At 41.3% G+C, this 14,981-nt stretch overlaps 1 protein-coding gene across 1 annotated transcript in view; it reads left to right on the top strand.

The window, feature by feature from the left end:
* LOC126291514 (ice-structuring glycoprotein-like) overlaps positions 1 to 1,535 on the top strand; it is a 153,302-nt gene extending 151,767 nt beyond the window's left edge. The window contains exon 12 of the mRNA XM_049985019.1: positions 1,412 to 1,535. The gene's annotated coding sequence lies outside the window, so the exon portion shown is untranslated. The remainder of the gene's footprint in view (positions 1 to 1,411) is intronic.
* Positions 1,536 to 14,981: the final 13,446 nt, after the last annotated feature.

The raw sequence follows: 14,981 nt of genomic DNA, 5'->3' as shown, positions 1-14,981 counted from the left end.
AGTCCTTGGAATAGGACCTCACAGTATGGCGACCAGGAAATACAGTACAGGAGTTTGCGGACATCCACAGTGAACTGAGGCGGTGCACCGACATGTTGTATCCTTACCCTCTCACGAACACCCAAGGGTACTGTCTTCAGCAACTGAGGCAGTAGTGTTTGCACGAAGCTCAAGTAGAAGTGGCCATTCAGGAGGGCAAGTAGACTTCCTAGTAATTAGCCTCGTCCTCTTTGTTTCCTTGACTGAGGTAGAGAATGTACACGCCAATAAGCAGAACAGAACGTGTGGCCCGCCGTTGTGGCCGAGTGGTTCTAGGCGCTTGAGTCGGGAACCGTGCTGCTCCTACAGTTGCAGGTTCGAATCCTGCCTCGGGCATGGATGTGTGTGATGTCCTTAGGTTAGTTAGGTGTAAGTAGTTCTAAGTCTGATGACCTCAGATGGTAAGTGCTGTAGTGCTTAGAGCCATTTTAACCATTTGAAGAACAGTACATGTAAACTTGTACGCATGTTAGCCGTAAATAAGATGGAAAACGGTAACACTAGAGAAAACGGTAGGCAACTTCACTTCCATATTTCCTTAAGCTGCCTTCTCCTACCTCAGGTTCCCTACCTGAAATTGTTCAGTGGAATATTATGTCCCGTTAAATTTATGCACGCTCTTACCGAAACACCCTATGTAAATTGGTGACATATCAGTATTCATTAATACTACACAATTACATAATGTACAGATTTATACAGCTTCTCATTCGCTGATTAGCGTAAATAGTTACACAATGTGTCATGTTGTTACCTCACATCCAAGTAGCACAACTGTGTCGTTGGATGAAATAAACGATGAACAAACCATAAACATATTGGTCTCAATTAATTTGTGGAAGACTAGGTACTGGATGCGTACTCAGTTTGAACCATATATATTTGAATAACATTAAGCATTCCGTTTCTCTGTCGTATTTCGCGGGCTACGATAAATTTAAAATACGCAGTCATTACAGCATTTGGAACAGTAGCTTCCAGGTTTTCCCTTGGTGAGAAATGATCTATGCCGTCTTATTGGTGGACTCAAGGCTCTGGATAAGTATGTTAGCTCAGAAGATTTTTCCGTTGGTAGGGAGATGTTTGCGTAAGACATTTTTCATTTTGAGGTCAATTGCTTTAGAAAAGTGACAGTATTCAATATATGAAATCATATAACATGTCCCACGGTTGTGCTGTCGGAATAATGTCACAGGAAACCAACCAAAATAGCGTGATTTTTAAGTTAAAAGTGAGGATTACCTGCTTACGCGAAATGTTCGGAATAGTTTCTGCAATAAAAACCGAGGGTGCGACGCTTTGAAAATGTGTAATGTTAATACTGAACTATACGTATCAGTACCTTAATTTAGCATCTTTTTTTTGTTTTCAGGTTGGCGGCACTGAATTCCGGAGTGCAGCATTTTCAACGACTGTTACCAAAACGCAGGACGTGCTCAAAGTACACCATGTGACATATACACTCATAGTTAAATAAATTTTTTCAAACAAAAGAACCTGTTGTTCCCCCTTCTTAAATACAGCAGAGCCCAAGAAGCGTCATCTTTCATCAGAAAATGTGACATGAGCTATCTGTAAGACATTAAAAAGGATAATGGGAAAAAGACATGATTTTCACCTGATACGCTACATCCTTGTCAACAATAGAAGTCTCTCTTCACTTCATTTTATCTGAAATTACTTTCAACCGTAGGCATTGAAAGTGAAGTAAGCAGTGACTTGTATATAGCAAGAGACAACACGGAATTTAAAGGTTCTCTTATATAGCAAAAACTAAGCTCTTTATTTAGGACACTCTTCAGTTCCCAATGTCACGGAAGTCTTTTTCTCCGGCTGTTTCGTGGCCCCTAATTTCGATGTTAACTTTCTCGCTAATCGTATTTGTGCTACTCCACATTACCTGGGCTTAGTCCGGTTCGCTGTGAATCATTACGTTCTTGACTTCGTTCAACAGACTCTGCAGTTGTTACTCACCTTTACAGATAATAAGAATGTCATTTGTAAATCTTGTCATTGATACCATTGTACCCTGAATTTTAACACCACTCTAGTACATTTCTTAAGTTTCCGCCATTACTTTTGCGGTGTGCAGATTGGACAGTAGGGGTGAATGTTACACCCCTTTAATGTACGCTTTCTGGTCCCTGCATGACATTGTATTCTTAATTAGCCAGTTTCTTCACATGCCCCATGTGATTAAATGTATCCTTACACCAATTAGCTGTCATTGAACTGGGGTGGAACCACGTTTCACCTTTATGAAGGGTTAAACTCTGCTGCAGACACTTCCAATGAGGGGTATGAATGTCTGTGGAAAAAAGGCAGCTCATTCTTCCTCAAGAACCGAAACCCGACAAAGTAATGTTGGACCCAAAGGTCTGGAGCGAAGTCGGTGTTCAACGCATCCCAAACGTTTTCCACTTGGTACAGGTAGGGAGGGACTCTGGGTAAGCCATTTCACTTCAAGAAAGCTGTTATCCACAAACCACTGGCTCATCGATGCTGTTTTCTTACAGGGTGCATTGTCATTGTGACACAATTATTGTCTCCAAGGTGTTTCTCTGCTGTAAGCAGTACGCAATGTTGGAAAATGCATTTATGTCCTTCCTAATCCAGTGTATTATTGAGTGTAATAATGAGAGCAAAGATAACTGGCGAACCTCCCTAACAGTATGTAAAGTCTCCAGGTAATCACGACATCTAATCTCTTCCATCGGATTCGCACAGGGTATACCGTGCTTAATTACACCGAATCAGTATCTACTTAACCACAGCTGATTTGCTTCGCACTTTAGATCACTTCCAGCCTCGCTCAGCACTGACTGCAGAAATGTGTGTGTGCTGTAGGTCCCCAGACACCTGATTTAGGTCAGCAATGAGCATCTTCAGTTCTGTTTTATAAAACTCATATCGTAATATACTAGAGCCAGAGTGACCTCGTCAGATTATAAACACAGCATCAGTGCCAGCATCGTCACACATATAATGTGAGCAGCCACAGAAGCCGGAGCACGCGTTCAGTGTAGTGTAGGGCCCACGCGAACACGCGGAAGTGTCGCAACACAACATGTCACAGATTCGACTAATGTCTGAAATAGTGCTGGAGGGAATTACACCATGAATACTGCTGGTGTGACCATAAATCTGTAAGAGTACGGAAGGGTGGAGATCTCTTCTGAACAGCACATTGCATTTTCAGATATACTCAATAATATTAATGCCTGCGGAGTTTAAACTCAGAAGGGTGTTCTTTGAGCATCTCTATAGGAATTATGAACATACAGGATGTCCTATTGTCTTGATAGAATCGCCCTAGTCCGTCGGAATGGACAATGGACATGAATGAGAGCAGGTGGTCGGACAGAATGCTTACATACGTGTCACCTGTCAAAGTCGTACCTAGACGTGTAAGGGGCCCATATTACTCCAACTGCACACGCCCCACACCATGACAGAGCCTCCACCAGCTTGAACAGTCCCCTGCTGATGTGCAGGGTCCATGGAAACCTGTACACGTCTATCAGCTCGATACAACTTGAGACGAGACAATGTTATCAACGGTACCATGTCGGGCTGAAGGGCAAGCGAGGCATAAAGCTTGGTGACGTGCAGTCCTCAAGGGTGTAAGAGTAGACGTTACTCTCCAAAAGCCGACATCGATGATGTTTCGCTGAATGGTACACACGCTGACATTTGTTGGTGGCCCAGCATTGATATCTGCAATTTGCGGTAGTTTGGCACTCTGTAACGTTGAACGATTCTCTTCAGTCATCGTTAGCACCGTTCGTGCAGTACCTTTTTCCGGCCACAGCGATGTGGGAGGTTTGATGTTTTCCGGGTTTTTATATTCACAGCGCACTCGTGAAATGATCGTAAGGGAAATTCCCCACTCCATCGCTACCTTGGAGACGTTGTGTCCCATCGCTCATGCGCCGGCTATATCACTACGTTCTAACTCAATTAAGTCTTGATAACCTGACATGGTAGCAACAGTAAACGATCTATCAATTGCACTGGACACCAGTTGTGTTATGTAGGCGTTACCGATAGCAACGGCGTATTCTGGCTGTTTGCGTATGTGTGTATTTGAATACATGTTTCTTTGGCGCTTCAGTCTATGAATTATGGTGTATACTAGAGTCAGTGCTACTCTTGTTTTGAACATTAGCACTGTGAACAAGATGACTCTAGTATAGACCATGTTTTATATATGTGTGACGACAGTATCGCTGATTATGTGTTTAGCATTTCATGTTTCTTATAAAACAGAGCTGAAAATGGTCATTGCTGACATATATGAATAGTCTGAGGAGCTACAGTATTTGTGATCATAGACATGAAGAACTTTATTTTATAACAAGCTCTTCAACTAGTGAACGCTACTCTTTTTCATTCCTATGCACAGCCAGTGTGCTGGCTGGACTGATGTTAGAGTTATTCCTTCCGCTGATTTCATCTGATTTCTTACAGTGACGCTCTACTGCACTCGATAGTCGTTATCCATCAGCGCTTGATACATGTGTGGCTCTGATGTAGCTGACGTTGTTTCTTTGCCTTTAACTACACAATCATTAAAAGCAGATTTACTCAGCTTAACAAGAGTTGAAATGTCGATGACGGATTTATTAATAATGGTATATGAAATGGCTTGTTTATGTTGAAAACTACTGAGCTCTCCATTGCTGTTACTGCGCCTTTGCTGACAATATCCCCTGCCTTCGTTTATACTGGCAGCTCTGCTTGTTGTGACGTATAGTATTCGATTGTGTATGGTCTAGGAGTGTCTGGATACTGTTCAAGGGCTGTTTGTTTATTAAAGTCCGATCGGTTGCGAAATGGAAACCACAGTGAATATCTGATGCAGCGTTGCCCAGACATTTTGGGGAGTGTCTCTAGTATGTGTATCGATCGCGTAACGTCGCTGTTTTCAACTGTAATCACACAGCGAGCATGTAAAGAGCGTAGAAAATTGTGTCCCCCACACAGTACGAGTACGAGGGGCTGCTGAGAGATTTCGCCTGATTTCATGCAACCCCACATTACATAACTGTCATGCATTTCCTTCTTCATGACAACTCACGACGGCACACTTCAGGGGCAATAAAGATGCTCCTACAGCGTGAAACATGTTTAATCACCCATTGCAGAGCCCGGACTTGGGTCTCTGATTTTCATCTCAGCTCACAGGAACTACTGGGTGTTAAGACTTCTGGTCGCAGCAACGAGATGGTCGCTAGCATAAAGAAGTGGGGGAAACCTCAGGTGGCTACCTTCTGAGGCGAGAGTATTGGGAAGTTGGAACAACACTAAATGTAGAGAAGTACCTGGATGGTGTAGCTAACTGTTGGAAGTACAAATAAATATTGATTTTCACTCTGCTTACGATCTCGCGACCGAACGAATAGCCCTCATATATTATCTGCCTTGCCCTCACATTCCCTAACGTATTTCTGTATTTCACTTTGTCGATTGGCTTTTCCAGGCCGATAAATCATACGAACGTGGACAGATTTTTCGTAAGTCTTGTTATCAGTGACAAGCTGAACGCTATAAATGCCTCTCTGGCGCTATTATCTTTCCTAAAGCCAAACTGGTCCTTATCTAACAGATTATTAGTTTCCTTTTGCAGTGATTGTATTTACCTTCTAGTTTGGAATAAAGAGAAGAGCGCAGTAACTGGAAAATCCAAGTGAGTAGAATGAGAGGTTATAGATCACTCAACAAAATCGGGAAAATAGCCGTTAGTGGAGGGAGACAGTAGGGAACCTCAAAGAAAGATGCTATGAAGAAAGAACAAGCAGATGCACAATTCCTGCAAGTAATACGAAAATGGCGACAACGAAGTGACATGGTGAATGGCGAATGAAACACCTGTTTACTGCAAACCGTGAACTCTCTATTGCACTGATGAAATATTCTCGGGCAAACAATTCTGTTGTGGCATCGTGTTGTCGCATGACCTTCCTAATATTCATCTTCAGGTGAATATTCGGGTTCTAGTCCCTCCGAGACAGCCTGAATTCCTATCGAGTGTTGCTAGCTCACGTAGGTTGCCTTTAGTAGAAGTGTGTGAAAAGTTATCTGAATCGACACTGTTGCAGGATTAAGTAATACTGTATGTTTATAGACCTGGCAGTCCGACGAACGAGGTACAGAAGCGAAAGTAAAAGCAAATAGCACTCCCCTCCCCCCGCGAGATTCATGAGAAGTTACGTAGTACCGAGGACAGACATGTCTGGAGACCGTGCAGCCACTTTTCAGAGCTGACACTAATCGGCAATTCGCAGTGGCCACAGCGCCCGTAAAAGCGGCCGAGGAACGACAAGGAATGATTTACAGCTACTACCAGAGACACGCAACAGGAAGCGTGTATCACGGCGGAATGCGCAGTGTAACTGGATGGCAGATATAAGAGTCGAGGGGCATGAAAGGGAAGCAGTGGTTGGGAGGGGAGTGAGACAGGGTTGTAGACTATTCCAGATGTTATTCAATCGGTATATTGAGCAAGCAGTAAAGGAAACAAAAGAAAAATTCGAAGTGGGAATTAAGATCCACGGAGAAGAAATAAAAAGTTTTAGGTTCGCCGATGACATTGTACTTCTGTCACAGACAGCAAAGGACCTAGAAGAGCTTTGAACGTAATGGACAGTGTCTTGAAAGCATGATTTAAGATGAACATCAATAAAAGCAAAACGAGGATAATTGAATGTAGTCGAATAAAAGCAGGTGATGCTGAGCGTATCAGATTAGGAAATGAGACACTTAAAGTAGCAAATGAATTTTGTTATTTGGGGAGCAAGATAACAGATGATGGTCGAAGTAGAGAGGATATAAAATATGTAGACTGGCAATGGCAAGGAAAGCGTTTCTAAGGAAGACAAATTTGTTATCATTGGGTAAAGATTTAAGTGTCACGAAGTCTTTTCTGAAAGTATTTGTATGGAGTGTAGCCATGCATGGAAGTGAAAGATGGACGATAAATAGTTAAGAGAAGAAGAGAATAAAAGGGTGGGTGGTACAGAAGAATGCTGAAGGTCAGATGGGTAAATCACGAACTAATGAGGAGATACTGAATAGAATTGGGGAGAAGAGAAATTTGCGACGGAACTTCACTAAAAGAAATGATCGGTTGGTAGGACATGTTCTGAGGCATCAAGGGATCACCAGTTTAGTATTGCAGGACAGTGTGGAGCGTAAAAATCGTAGAGGGAGACCTAGACATGAATACACGAAGCAGATTCAGAGGGATGTAACTTGCAGTAGGTACTGGGAGATGAAGGAGCTTGCACAGGAGAGGGTAGCATGGAGATCTGCACGAAACCAGTCTCTGAATTGAACATCACAACAACAACAACAACAACAACAACAAGTGTGTGACGGACGCCTTAAAGTCCGACCGTCCACAAACTAGTAACACACATGGGGCTAAAACTCGTGATTAAGAACAGGAGTTAAGTCCATGGGTTGAGATCAGAGCTTAAGATCAGTGATTAAGGTCAGAGGTTAGTGTCTGAGAAGAGGGTAGAACCACTTGGGCACTATTTCTCTAGCCTTCCACTCTCAAATAGCACATGATAATAACAGACAACCATATACTTAAGTGTGAGCTGTGATATCTAATGACGATGGATATTTCTCCGTTTGTATATGGGAATTAACACCATATGTTGGTACGCAGAGGAGAAAGAAGGTTATAGACAAGATGTCGCGGCAACAAAAAATCATCTTTATTCCCACTATTCTTAGACATACTCGCTTATCATATCTGTAACCTTCTCTCGCATTTCTTGATAACGCAAAAGTTCTTCTACGTCCAACAAATAATCCTGTGTACTGAGGTTCCTATGGTCGGTACCCGTGGTCTAGGGGTAACGTCTTTGATTTATAATCAAAACGTCTTCGGTCCGGGTTCGATCCCCGCCACAGCCTAAATTTTGATAAACAATCAGCATTGGCGGCCGAAGACTTCCGGCATAAGAAGTCAGCCTCATTATGCCAACGGCCTTGTCAAAGAGGGCGGAGGAGCGGATAGAGGTTCAGGGCACTCTCTTGTCCTAGGGGTGGGAAATTACCCCTACAGGCGGAAGAATCAACAATGATCACCGACATGAGGATGCAGAAGGCACTGGAAACCACTTCATTAAAGACACGTAACGTGTATCCACAGGACATGTGGCCTGTAGTTGAAGAAGTCTAATGATGATCTCTCAATTGGCAAAAGATTCCGGAATAGTCCCCCATTCGGATCTCCGGGAGGGGACTGCCAAGGGGGAGGCTACCATGAGAAAAAGATTGAATAATCAACGAAAGGATAATGTTCTACGAGTCGGGGCGTGGAATGTCAGAAGCTTGAATGTGGTAGGGAAACTAGAAAATCTAAAAATGGAAATGCAAAGGCTCAATCTAGATATAGTAGGGGTCAGTGAAGTGAAGTGGAAGGAAGACAAGGATTTCTGGTCAGATGAGAATCGGGTAATATCAACAGTAGCAGAAAATGGTATAATAGGTGTAGGATTCGTTATGAATAGGAAGGTAGGGCAGAGGGTGTGTTACTGTGAACAGTTCAGTGACCGGGTTGTTCGAATCAGAATCGACAGCAGATCAACACCGACATCGATAGTTCAGGTATACATGCCGACGTCGCAAGCTGAAGATGAACAGATAGAGAAACTGTATGAGGATATTGAAAGGGTAATGAAGTATGTAACAGGGGACGAAAATCTAATAGTCATGGGCGACTGGAATGCAGTTGTAGGGGAAGGAGTAGAAGAAAAGGTTACAGGAGAATATGGGCTTGGGACAAGGAATGAAAGAGGAGAAAGACTAATTGAATTCTGTAACAAGTTTCAGCTAGTAATAGCGAATACCCTGTTCAAGAATCATAAGAGGAGGAGGTATACTTGGAAAAGGCCGGGAGATACGGGAAGATTTCAATTAGATTACATCATGGTCAGACAGCGATTCTGAAATCAGATACTGGATTTTAAGGGGTACCCAGGAGCAGATATACACTCAGATCACAATATAGTAGTGATGAAGAGTAGGCTGAAGTTCAAGACGTTAGTCAGGAAGAATCAGTACGCTAAGAAGTGGGATACGGAAGTTCTGAGGAATGACGAGATACGTTTGAAGTTCTCTAACGCTATAGATACAGCAATAAGGAATAACGCAGTAGGCAACACAGTTGAAGAAGAATGGACGTCTCTGAAAAGGGCCATCACCGAAGTTGGGAAGGAAAACATAGGTGCAAAGAATACACCTGCGAAGAAACCATGGGTAACAGAAGAAATACTTCAGTTGATTGATGAAAGGAGGAAGTACAAACATGTTCCGGGAAAATCAGGAATACAGAACTATAAGTCGCTGAGGGATGAAATAAATAGGAAGTGCCGGGAAGCTAAGACGAAATGGCTGCAGGAAAAATGTGAAGACATCGAAAAAGATATGTTTGTCGGAAGGACAGACTCAGCATACAGGAACGTCAAAACAACCTGTGATGACATTAAAGGCAACGGTGGTAACATTAAGAGTGCAACGGAAATTCCGCTGTTAAATGCAGAGGAGAGAGCAGATAAGTGGAAAGAATACATTGAAAGCCTCTATGAGGGTGAAGATTTGTCTGATGTGATAGAAGAAGAAACAGGAGTCGATTTAGAAGAGATAGGGGATCCAGTATTAGAATCGGAATTTAAAAGAGCTTTGGAGGACTTACGGTCAAATAAGGCAGAAGGGATAGATAACATTCCATCAGAATTTCTAAAATCATTAGGGGAAGTGGCAACAAAACGACTATTCACGTTGGTGTGTAGAATATATGAATCTGGCGACATACCATCTGACTTTCGGAAAAGCATCATCCACGCAATTCCGAAGACGGCAAGAGCTGACAAGTGCGAGAATTATCGCACAATCAGCTTGACAGGTCATGCATCGAAGCTACTTACAAGAATAATATACAGAAGAATGGAAAAAATAATTGAGAATGCGCTAGGTGACGATCAGTTTGGCTTTAGGAAAAGTAAAGGCACGAGAGAGGCAATTCTGACATTACGGCTAATAATGGAAGCAAGGCTAAAGAAATATCAAGTCACGTTCATAGGATTTGTCGACCTGGAAAAAGCGTTCGACAACATAAAATGCTGCAAGCTGATCAAGATTCCGAAAAAATTAGGGGTAAGCTATAGGGAGAGACGTGTCATATACAATATGTACAACAACCAAGAGGGAATAATAAGAGTGGACGATCAAGAACGTAGTGCTCGTATTAAGAAGGGAGTAAGACAAGGCTGTAGCCTTTCGCCCCTACTCCTCAATCTGTACATCGAGGAAGCAATGATGGAAATAAAAGAAAGGTTCAGGAGTGGAATTAAAATACAAGGTGAAAGGATATCAGTGATACGATTCGCTGATGATATTGCTATTCTGAGTGAAAGTGAAGAAGAATTAAATGATCTGCTGAACGGAATGAACAGTCTAATGAGTACACAGTATGGTTTGAGAGTAAATCGGAGAAAGACGAAGGTAATGAGAAGTAGTAGAAATGAGAACAGCGAGAAACTTAACATCAGGATTGATGGTCACGAAGTCAATGAAGTTAAGGAATTCTGCTACCTAGGCAGTAAAATAACCAATGACGGACGGAGCAAGGAGGACATCAAAAGCAGACTAGCTATGGCAAAAAGGCATTCCTGGCCAAGAGAAGTCTACTAATATCAAATACCGGCCTTAATTTGGGGAAGAAATTTCTGAGGACGTACGTCTGGAGTACAGTAGTGAAACATGGACTGTGGGAAAACCGGAACAGAAGAGAATCGAAGCATTTGAGACGTGGTGCTATAGACGAATGTTGAAAATTAGGTGGACTGATAACGTAAGGAATGAGGAGGTTCTACGTAGAATCGGAGAGGAAAGGAATATGTGGAAAACACTGATAAGGAGAAGGGACAGGATGATAGGACATCTGCTAAGACATGAGGGAATGACTTCCATTGTACTAGAGTGAGTTATAGAGGGCAAAAACTGTAGAGGAAGACAGTGCTACTCTGAGATGAAGGGGTTAGCACAGGAAACGAATTTGTGGCGGGCCGCATCAAACCAGTCAGTAGACTGATGACAAAAAAAATCAAGAAGAGGATGGACTAGCGAGTGAAACCAGTCACTTTAGTACACATGTTGCGCTTCTGAGTGCTCTGTTAATAGAGTCTTTGGTTATCCTTCCCCACAACATTATCTACATCGTGCTTCTACTCTAAGCTGTTCGTAATGCTAATCTTTAGGTATTTAACTGATTCGAAATTCTTTCCATTTGTGTGACTTATTGTGTAACCGAATGTTAACGGAATTTTTTTATTAATTGCGTGGAGGAGCTCACACTAATATTGCTTACAGACACCTGCCACTTTTCACATCATACATTGTCTACATCTTTTCTTCATATGTGGGTTCACATTAGATTGGCTAACATGTAATATGAAGTGGTTATTTGCTTCTACTACGATGTTTTCGATCTCAGACTGCAATGCAGACGTATTAATCCACAAATGAATTAACACGTAGACCCTTTGGGCATATGGAATACAGCTGATGAATAAGTCGAAACTGGCCAATAGCACAGCAAGTAAAGGATGACAATACAGGTCACTACGGATAAAAGTTTCTTTCACAAAATTGTCTGAATCAGTTTGCAATTAGGCTTGATTTTTCAATGACTTTTCTTTAAGAGACATGACATCGTCATCTACAAAATATTTGGCGACTGATCAGACTGTCTCCTAAATCGTTTATGTAAACTTATAACACGACCGGTCCTACAACACTTACTTTGGTGAGCGCCAGTTATCACTTCCTTACTACTCGATAACTTTCAGTCGATTACTATGAACTGTAATCTTCTTGGTGAGAAATCATGAATCCAGTCGCAAAATTGAAACAGTACTCCGTAGGAACGCTACTTGAGTATATGTCCCGGTATGGGAAACCTGTAAGTCCAGAAACGTGGAATGTCCATAGGCACGCAATCTGATTATAGGCAAGCAATTTGAGTAGAAGTCGCTTGTGAGGAAGGATATCGCAAACATTCTGAAAGTCCATAAATCTGGAATCAACTTGAAATCTACTGTTGATGGCACTCATTACTTCGGTTGAACAAAGGGTCAGTTGGGTTTCATAATAACGATATATTCAATTTAAGTGATCACTTTATGTCAATGTCTTCTTGATATTTCATAATAGTGGAACGTAGTAGGGTTTGAGAAATGAAGTCAGCGAAATGGGTGTTCAATTGAGCGAATGACTTTTCTCTCTTTGTTTTATATTGGTCTTCTACTTGCAACGTTAAGGTGTTTAGGTAAGGTTCATTCGTCGAGCGATCGGTCCTTAATGTTTGCTAGAAACGATACACGTATTTCATCAGCATTTTCCGACAAGTGGACAGTAACACTTGCCTGCTTCGCTACACCGAAGGGGTTTGGCTTTCCAATTACTCATGTTGGCAGCTGTTCGTGATTCGAAATTAGGTCTATTGTCCTGTTTCCTCCTAATAATTGTTCATGACATCTTTTAGAAGGTTGGCTAATATTTCGTTTGCCTCCAGGAATAGATTACGGAGAACTTTTTGGGATTTTTCCATACCTCGAATGTGATCCGCTTATCTTTTTTTACAAATGTCTCACAGAAGCAAAGAACTCCCTAGAAATTAAGCAAAGGATTTTTCCGAATTTTCTCAGCCAGACTAAGATTTGGAATTTCACAAATGGGGTACCAAACTGATCAGGGCTAGTTCTAGTATAGTAAGAAAATTTTTATTTCCTTAAAGCAATAAGTTTAATTATTTAAAGGCAATTACCGTCTTGAGTGGAAATAATTTTGGGAATGTTCTTATGTAGACGACGAGTGTGAAATTGACATATGGGGTGCCAAAGGGACCAAAGTGAAGTTCAGTAAAAAAAATGCTTTGGTAGTTAAACTTCTATGCTCTAAGGAAAATATTGAACTCAACAATCTCATTCGGCCCTTAATTGCTGTACGACAATTTAAAGCCGCATCAAATGCTTATTGACTTAACTTCATTTCTTCTATTTATTAAAAACATTTCAAAATATATATTTAATTATTTCTTTCTTAATAACCATACCTGACTCCTTAATCAGTTTCTGTTTAATGACTACATTGTTATTGCCGTGAGCGCTGTCGGACATTAAAATTGCAGTCCAAAATAGTCGGTATGCAACTAAAGTCTAATTGGCATTAAGTGTATTACACTGTTGGCTGTTGACATGATAGCATTTCAGTGCAGCATAATAAACTGGGTGTGAATTATTCCAGCCTTATCCGGTATAAAGGGAACGTTTATTCAGCAGGCTTACAATTCTCAAATAGTGTTTGGCAGTTGGTTGTTCGTGAAGTGATGGTACTGTGCCTTGCGTGAGAAAGTGAAACGGGTATCACTGTACATCGGAATTCCACAGAACCATCATCATGGCCAGTCAAAACAGTGATTTAATTTTCCTTGATACTGCTGCTCATGTGAATCTGAATCCTAAAACTATCTTGCAGTTTGCAGTCTACGGGTTAATGATCAATGTCACGAAGGTACTAAATGGCCGCATTAGTCTTGCAACTCAGGCGATACTGCACGATCGCGCATGTGCGAGAGCACTACAAGCTTATACGTTGTGTCAGGAACTGGGATATTTTGATTGGAAACAAAGATCCAAACAGATAGTGGCACGACGTGTGGAACATCACGGACCGCCAGGACGGCGACTTTCATGTGGCCCCCTGCTCAGCAACCAGCTGCACGCAGTGCAGTACAGAAACGTAATGTAGTGAAGTCACAAGAATGGTGTAAAATATAACGCCAATATAAGCACCAAATATGATAAAATATTTGAAATTCGTAAAGTACCGAAAATTTTGTGATGTTTGGGTTCCTGACTTCCAAGAGTCATTTATGGATTGACTTCTAAGTCATATTGAAGCTACATATCTTTCGCCGTAGAATACTGGAATGAAAACTAGCAGCTGTTGTAAAATGTATGTAACAAATTAAGAATTAGTACCTGTTGAACATCATTTTTACTTTAAATACTAGGAATAAAATCAAGCACTCTTTCACATCCCAGTTGCTTACTGTCACCAGCAGTTGACGGCACCGGAGAAAACGAGCGTTGTTCGAGCTCTGCAACACAATTTCTTACTATCCCCAGCAGATGGTTCCACTGTGCAAAATGCATAGTGTTGGTTTGTTGTACCATGAGTTCATACTATCGCCAACAAATGGTTGTACCGTAGAAAACAGTGTCTGTAATGGTAAAAACGATAACTGAATTGTTCCCTTCCAAGTACAATCCTTGGTTTAAGAAACAAAAAAAGTTGTAAATATTCCTTCCATTCACTGTCCACATGAGTTACACTTGTCAAGAATCAAAGTATCCAAAAATGTGCCCAGAAATGCTTCTGGAATGTAAGGTTTGTGCATGTGTCATAATGTTAATTTCCACGTAAACAAATAGTTGTGAGATTAGTTCCCAAAATTCTGAAGTGTATGTTCCAATGGTACTATTCCACGTCCAACAAGAGTTAACATTTTGTAAGTTAAGCCTAAGGAATCAGTGTTGCAAAACTAACCTGCTCAGGGTCATAAATTTATAAACAGACATATTATTTAAAATTCTATGCTGAGCAGGCAAACACACAAGCAAATTGAGAGTCTGGACGTAACAAAATAGGCCTACTCTTGATGTATATGACGATATACCCTCTAATTAAATGTTCCCATATAATGCAATATGATATTGACTACAAAAAATGTAATCAATGATGTCCATTGTCAGTTATTGCTATTATTCTAAATGACTAAGTTTCAAATCAAAACAAAAGTTTCACAGGTCTCTAAATGCTTTGTACGCTGAATGAGTATTTCCTAAATTATTTTCCTCGTC

This window comes from Schistocerca gregaria, chromosome 9 (genome assembly GCF_023897955.1).
Source record: "Schistocerca gregaria isolate iqSchGreg1 chromosome 9, iqSchGreg1.2, whole genome shotgun sequence".
Classification (NCBI taxonomy): Eukaryota; Metazoa; Arthropoda; class Insecta; order Orthoptera; family Acrididae; genus Schistocerca; species Schistocerca gregaria.
This window is presented reverse-complemented; position numbering and strand designations above follow the sequence as displayed.